Consider the following 8,448-nt stretch of genomic DNA (forward strand, 5'->3'; position numbering starts at 1 on the left):
GCTGCCACTGTGGAAAACACTATGCAGTTTTATCTAAAAATTAAAAAGGAAATATAATCCAGTATTTCCATAAATGGATACTTATTCAAAGAATATAAAAACACTAACTAGAAAAGATAAATTCAAACCTATATTTACTGCAGCATTTTTTACAATAGACAGGATATAGAAGCAAATTAATAGCTCATCAATAGATGATGGATAAAGAAAATGTGTGCTTATAGAATATATATATCTACCCATTTTTTCTTTATATTTTATAGATTTATCTATATCTATATATATATATATGTACACACACACATAAAAATTCAATGGGTTATTACTCAGCTATAAAAAGAATAAGTTCTTGTCATTTGCAAAAAATGGTTAGACCAAGAGGGTAATATGATAAGTGAAATAATTCAGAAAGAGAATGACAAATGCTGTATGATTTTACTTGTATTTGGAATTTAAAATGAATGAACATAACACAATAGAAAAGTAGATATAGATATATAAAGAAACAGGTTGTTCACAAGAAGGAGGGAAATGGGATGAATAAAAAGAAATATTTGTCGAAATTTAAGAGAGAAAATTTTCCAGTTGCAAATTAAATGAGTCAGGGACAAGAAATGTGCTGTATGGGGAAAAGTAAATAACTATGAAATAACTTTAAATGGCAACATATCATATCTAGATATATTCTGGTGATCAGTTTGAAATGTACTATAAATTGCAAACAGAATGTTGTGTAAGAAAAACTAACACAGTTTTTACATTAAAGTACACCTCAAAAACAAGAAAACATATTTATAGAAAAAAGATTTGTAGTTAAGAGAGACAGGGGTTGGGAAAGGAGAATTTGACAAATGCACTCAAAAGCAACAAACTGCCAGCCGTAAAATAAACGTGTTCGAGGGATGCCGCATAGTAACATGAAAATCACAATTAATACTGATTTATTTTACATATGAATGTTGTTAAGACAGCACACCCTAAGGTTTCTCATCACAACGAAAAAAATTTGTATTTCTTTAATATTGTATCGAAATGAGATAATGAATTCTCACTAAAGTTGCTTTGATATTTATTACATGATACTTGTAAATCAAATCACAATCCTCTGCACCTAAACTTACACAATGTTCTACGCCAATTATATCTCAATAGAAGCAGAAGGAAAAATACAAAGTGAATGGCCATTTTTTCCCATGTCATTTCTCATTATTGTTTCTGCAGCAAGTAAACTTGAGTGGTGAAATGCTTATCCTAGGTAAAGATACTAATAAATAAGTGATTCTAATAAATTATACATAAATATACTGTCAGAATTAGTGTTTTACCATGCCTTAAACTTTCTTCATGTTAACAGCCCACTGCTTCTGTAGCCATCAAAATTTCACTCTGTGTATTCATCTGAAATTAGGAAATGGATACAAATTTAAAACTGGCTGCTCTTGCTCTGAGTGGTAAAGTTCACTGTCTCTGACCGATGGTCTCATCTCCACGACAGCATCGGTAAGAAAGGAACATGCTAGGTTGCTGAAAATCTCAGCATGGCAAAATCTCAGAACTACAATTCTTAACTGTTTTGCAAAGGGAATGCAATACTGACCAAGACTTGATTTTGGATAACAATGGTTGCATTAGGAGATGTGAGGATAATCCCTGAGATCCACAACAAATATTCTTGCTCAAGTGCTGGGCTAAGATGTGTAATGGTTCTGAATTATTGGCACTGAGGACTGCTTTCAAAATGATGACTACGCTCACTTTATTCCAGGTAGTCCAAGGAAAGAAAGATTATTGCAATTTCTAGGTGAATGGGATTAAGTCAGTGGTTCACTCTCTATAAATAAGTCAATGGGTTTTCAAAGCCAAAATAAGATGTGTCAACAATGAGAATTAGAAAAAAAAATTAGACATAAGCATAAATTAAAAAGGAGACACAGGCCTGTGCTGGTCTCTGGGGACTGGAGAATGCATATGTCTCAGTCCAATTCAAGGTTTCAGTGGCTTGCCGTAGCATCAGCTCGGGATTCAATGAACAGTTAACAATAAGGATACTGGGAGAAATGTAATCTACCTCTCCCTGATCGGAAGGAAATCTGGTGGCTCAATGAAACTCTTAATTCACAGAGATTCTGCCAGATGCAGAGGAATAATTCACTGATGACTCAACTAAGACAAACTTAGTTACTGCTTAACAATCCATCTTCACACACACACACAGTGGTAGATATATTTGTAGTAGATAGTGGGAAGGATTCATTGGGCAGGGCTAAGAGAATAGTTTTCAAACACCAGCCAACTTTTGTACTTTTGCCAATAGTCTAGCTTTTCCCAGGTAGAAATCTACATATGGACAAACAATATTCTTCTTTTAGATTTCTAATATTGAAAGTAAATTGGAGCCTTTAACTTATCAGTATAGAACCTTGTTAACATGATCATGGTAAGACCAACTGTGTGATAAGAGAGCTGGAAACTAGCTGCTGAACCAGCTCATCTGAATCCCAGACTGCTAATGTAAGCAACAACAGAGCCAACATCAGAGTTGAGATAACAATCTTAAAAGCTTGATGTTTCTTTTGTAGGAAAAACCACTGCTGTCCAGACAAAGATCTCCTGCAGTAAGTGGGCTCTTTTCTTCTATTGGTTAAGGTCATATTGGTGGGATGTTGCAAGAGCTTACCCTGGCCCATTTGCCCTTTTTCCAGATTATCAAAAGCTTTCTTCACAAATGGTGACAAATTTTCAGGGCTTTATGTTGCCATTCCAGGCTTATCAGCTGACACTGGCTGCATGATTATGAGCAGAAGCCTTAGGCTCCCTGACCTTGTCTACAATTTTTCCAGCATTTCAGGGCATTTTACATTCTGATAATGCTTCACCTTTCATTTTAAATTAATTGGAAAATGTCAAAGTCTTCCATAAATAATTTATATTTCATAATACCTGCAGAAATTTGGTTTCTTGCAGTTGGAAAATTTTTCAACTCCAATACCCTCACCTCCTTCTAGTTCACACAAATTTGATTGCAATTTGGTTACTAAATATGACAACCCCCAACCAAGGTTCTAGTACCTCTTAGATACTAACTGTGTGAAGGTTAGAAAGGACACAAGTTATGTGGGGTGTATAAACCTACATCAAATGTTTGCAATGGCACTGTCTCATCTGGAAAATGCTCTGATTCTAAAAGTAAATTAATTAGAAAACAGTATAGTTATCAGAATGGGGAAGAGAATCAGCTATTTTGTGGTGGGTGGGTGATGAAGAGATAGGAAAAAATACAGCAAATGAGAATGGAATCCTTTAGGCATCTGTAGGCATGAATTAAGAAGAAAATAATACTTTGTCTCCTGTACCTACCTCCACTTCGTGTCTTGAGTGACTAGACCTTGAGCTATGAAAAGAGCTAGTTTGTGGTGAAGAGTAAAGACCATAACGAAATAGTTTGAAAACCATAAGAGATTTGTTGTTTCAGAAAAGTAGATTTTGCTTAAAGTGAACATGTATTTTTCATTCACTAAATACTTAAATGCATCCTGTGGCATGTGCTGTGCTTACTGTGCTGGTATCAAAATTAGACAAGGAAAGGGGGATAGACAGAAAACATTTGGAGGAGGTGGATTTAGTGCTGAGACTTGGAAAGTGTAAGTAGGTAAAAGGAGGACACCAAATGTTCAAAGATGAGCTGGAGATAAAGTGGTGAGTTTAGAGCTAACATAGCTGAAAAGCATTTGCCTGGATGTTTATCCAGATATGCTGAAACATAAAGATATGCCAAGATAGTCCAATGCCAGATTTATAAAGAAATGAAAAAAGTAAGTTGAGTTTGTAGGCTTAGAGTTTGAAAGGCTTTTAGTGACAACCTGAGGACTTAAGCTTGACTTTGGATGGTACATTAAATCAACATTAATTATTGACAAGAAAATATAGTGAAGGCTCTTGAGGGCAGGAAATGAAAGCACCAATTTGAATGCTTTCAGAACAGCACAAAAATAACAAATATAAAATTACTTCTTAAATTCTACCACATGATGAATGTGCCTTCTGAGACTACATCATGTGACCTTTATGATTCCAGGGATGACATAAAAGAGACCATGATCCCTGGGCTGGTTCCATCATTTATCTCCTGTTCCAACCTATCCTAACTTAACACTTTTGATACTTTCCAGGATGAACCCAAAACCACTTAGTAATTTTCCCTCTCTCCATGTTTTAATCTTTTACCAAATTCTTCCATTTTCTCTTCTTCCTTACAAGAAATTATTTAAATTTACTCCCATATTGTTCCATCAAATGATCATAAGAATCAAATATCTCTTTTTTTCTTTAAATGGTAACTTAGTTTCCCATTTAACTGTTAAAACTATTTAAAAAAATGGAAAATAAAGGTACAAATCTATGTTTACTGTTCAAATGAGAAAATTGCAGATATTTGTCGACATTTGCCAACATCAATTTTAATCTTTGTTTTACTGCATTATCTGGTAGTCCCCTGGAAGATCAGTTGTAATTAGGATGACGTTCATAAACTGAAGATGGCTGATGATTTCACATTGAAAGGGATGTAGCTGATGTATCTGCTATCACTGGCACTGGAAACCATTGATTGCTCCCTGGTTGAAGTTTAGAAAAACGACCTTCATTGGAAGATATGTTGTGATATCTATTTGGATAAGTAGAAGGCTGCATCATCAGTCGAAAACAATTGCTCTGTATGGGAGACAAGATGCTGTACTGAGAATTAGAAGTTGTAGTTGTAATGAAGTTCACAACACGGCCATTTGCTTCAGTGTAGTTGCTTTGAGAGTGCCCGTGGAGAGTGGTCAACTGATTTAAAACAGCACGTTGATCCACTACACTTTGTTCTGGTGGTCTAACTGACATTGATGATGGAGGAGAAAAATCACCTCTGATCGGGATATTTGTATCACCAATTATGTGGCTATTAGAGGGCTTTATTATTAGAGGCATGTTTAAATCTGCAGAAGGTAAAAATGCACTTTCTCCATGAGTGTCAGCTAAAAATCAGAATTATGATTGTCCACATTACACCCTACTTTAAAGTGCTTCTTTTTGAAATCTTCAGCCAATCAAGATACCAGACAGTCATTTTTAATCCCAACTCTTCTTTTCACTCTCACTAGAAGCAGGGGAAAGCCACGTTTAAAATTTGGATTATGATAGAACTGCAGCTACAACAAAAGGAGAAATATTTTAGTAATATTTTAAACCAAAATACAACACTACAATAAGCCTAACCTAGAAAACCTCAGAGTTCACATTTACCATGCAAAGAAAATATCATCAAAATATGAACAATGTTGACGATATTTTGAAATTCCTTATTTGGAATATACACTTTTAAATTTTATAGTCATCAAATTAAAAAGTTAGCATTTGAAATAAGGGTGAATGCTACTTTTTAAAAGCAGCTTTTAAAATTTTTTAGATTTCTGGTAAGATTCATAGTTACAAGCAACTATCTCATAATCTTGACTACTTAAGGCACTGTCCTTTTTTTAGAAAAAATAAAGGATTTTAGCCTTATTAGTTTTGTACGATATTCAAAAGCTCACTTTACATTTATATTCTCATAATTTGATGTACAAAATAAAATTTTATACATAAGTTACCCAGCGGTAACTAAAATTACTTAATACCTTGCTTAAAACAGAGACTTCTATTTCTTCTGCCAGAAAGTCAGCCAGACAAGCAGAACTTTAAAAATTCTGCCGCACTTTACTAAACCCATAAAGTTTAATTTGTCTAACTAAAGTTTTCATACTTCCAGTTTCAAATATTCTGAAAGGGGCCTTTCTTTCCAAAACTTCCTTCTTAAAGATATCCTCATCAATCACTATGGAAGCTCCATTATCATCCCACCAGATGGATTTAATTTGGTCACTCCCAGCCAACTTCTAGAGTTTTCTTGGAAATGTCAGGAAACGAATGTCATTATCTTCATCTGGTTCAGAGACACAATGTGTGTAACATGGTCTTTTAATCAAAAATACTTCAGACAAAGTCTGAAAAGCATTTTCTTCAATTATAGATCTCAAGTCCAAGTCCCCAGAAAATGTTTGTTCACACAATAGAGATCTACCGGAGTTTCCTGAACCAGTTGGTCCATCTTTACGAGACACATCTTGAATTTCTGAAGAAACATGTGCCATCTCATATAACTTTTTCTACAAGTACTTTTCAAATCTGCATGATTTTGAGCACTGCAGCTTCAAATGCTGCTTTGGCAGGCCTGCACATTTAAACTGTTAGGCCATCACAATGGTTCTCAACCTGAGCAGCTGTGACATCACAAAACGACTGGTCTCCTAGCAACACAAGTGGAACATTCAGCCAGTGATTCCTTATCATTCATAAAGTAAAAATGAAACATATAGGATGCTTATATTTATAGTGTGATCTGCAAATATTATCCTCACAATATCTTTTAAAATTATTTAATTTTGGGGACTATGAAATAAAACCAATCTCCATCCTTTTGTACACAAATTTATAGCAGATTGGTGAACAGAGTATTAATAATGCACAAAATATATAAAATAATTTTAAAGTTTTGGAATTTAAAGTGAAATTTTTGTAAAACCTGTACAGAAAAGTTATAAATTTTCATCATCTTTTGAAGTAAAGTGAAACATAATTTTATTAGGAGGTGGAAGTAGGTATTTGTGTGCTTTACAATAAGTAGCTCTATATACAAAACATGAGAAGACTAAATATCAGTATATTTGTTATGTTTATATATAAATTTTAAATATTTATGAAACAAAATTAGATTAAAATAATGTATCAAATTTAAGAAATCCCAAAGTGGGTAATTGTTGTTTTAAATTGGAAATCAGTGTTATAAATAAAATAAACATAATTTAATATTCTACTTTAAAATTACAAAAGAGAAAAGCTTATTGTATATTTACAAATTATTTTTTACCATTCTTTCACTCAGAGGTTTATAAGTCCCCAGATGCAATAAAATTTCTTGTCATCTTTATAATCCATACTCTTGTGACTTCTGTTAAGTGTTCCAGAATGATGTTGATAAATACACTTATGCACAAGATCCTGTGCTCAATAAGCAGTGTCTCCATTAAGGGGCAAACAAACAATCAAAAAACAAAGCAATAACAGTATAGTGGGTTGGGGTGGAAAAACCATGTGATGCATTTAAGAAGCAATATGTTTCTCAGTCCTGAAACAGCTGGAATTGTTAGTATAATACGGCATTTTAAGGCAAGTGTATTTTGCACTAACTGTAAATAATAGCTATGTTCTTTATCAGTAAACTGTAGTAAATCTAGTTCTAGCAAAACTTAAACTATTTATTTAGACATAAATTCCATTAAATATAAGCCAAATTCAAAATGAGTGATAAAATTTTTAAATAATGTACACTCAAGCTACAATGTAAATTTTTCCTTCAGTATGCGTATATTCCATTCTAAGTGAATATTAGCAACCTGAATTCATGGCATACTATACGTATTATAAACTAAAGTTAATTTGAATTTAGTCCTCATTCATAATTATTATTTAACATATGCAAATGGAACAATGGGATACCATCCCTTAAAAAACAAAGAATTATAAAATAACAATCTCAAAAAATGTAAGAAAATTATTTACAGATCTGACCATAATTTTGTATAAAAATATTCCTAACAAATTCACTCTAGATAGAATGTAACTAAACATAATAAAAGGCATATATGTAAAACCCATGACTAACATCAAGATCAATGTTAACATACAGGAATGTTTTCCTCTGTTGCAGTAATAAGAAATAGTAGTTCAATTTCACAGGTCTTAAATTACATTACTAGAAGTCCTAGCCAGAACAACTAGTCAAGAAAAAATATAAAAGTCATCCAACTTGTAAAAAAGCAGTAAAGTTTTTACAGATGACATAATTATGCATTGATAGAAAACTCCATAGACTCCACCAGTGACTGTAAGAAATAATGAACAAACTTAATATACTTAAAGAATTCAAAATCAATATACAAATATCCGTTGCATTTTTGTATAGTAACAACACATTATCAGAAAGAGAAATTAGGAAAATAATTCTATGTAAATTTATACCCAAAAGAATAATATAGGAATAAATTGGTAAGTGAAATAAAAGATCTAAACATAGATCTATAAACTAAAGGTACAAGAAATATTAGTAAACAAAAGAAATAAAATGTTATTCTTTGTCATGGATTGTATAGAATGTGAGGAAATATTCTAATCTATTTTTTCAATGTTCAATCTCCCCAGCACTAATTATTGAGGAGAATGTCTTTTCTTCATTTTATACTCTTGCTTCATTTTTCATGGATTAATTGATCATAGGTGTGAGGGATTATATCTGGTTGCTCTATTCTCTTCTACTGATTGGTGTCTGTTTTTGAGCCCATATCATGTTGTCTTAATTACTAAAGCTTT

At 32.8% G+C, this 8,448-nt stretch overlaps 1 long non-coding RNA gene across 1 annotated transcript; it reads right to left on the minus strand.

The window, feature by feature from the left end:
• Positions 1-4,945: 4,945 nt before the first annotated feature.
• LOC140693206 (uncharacterized) lies at positions 4,946-6,283 on the minus strand. Its single transcript, XR_012068922.1, has 2 exons — positions 6,104-6,283; positions 4,946-5,192 (listed from the first exon to the last, which is right to left on the minus strand). It is a non-coding gene; the product is annotated as an uncharacterized lncRNA (long non-coding RNA).
• Between the last annotated feature and the right edge of the window lie 2,165 nt (positions 6,284-8,448).

Source organism: Vicugna pacos, unplaced genomic scaffold, assembly GCF_048564905.1.
Source record: "Vicugna pacos unplaced genomic scaffold, VicPac4 scaffold_19, whole genome shotgun sequence".
Lineage (NCBI taxonomy): Eukaryota > Metazoa > Chordata > Mammalia > Artiodactyla > Camelidae > Vicugna > Vicugna pacos.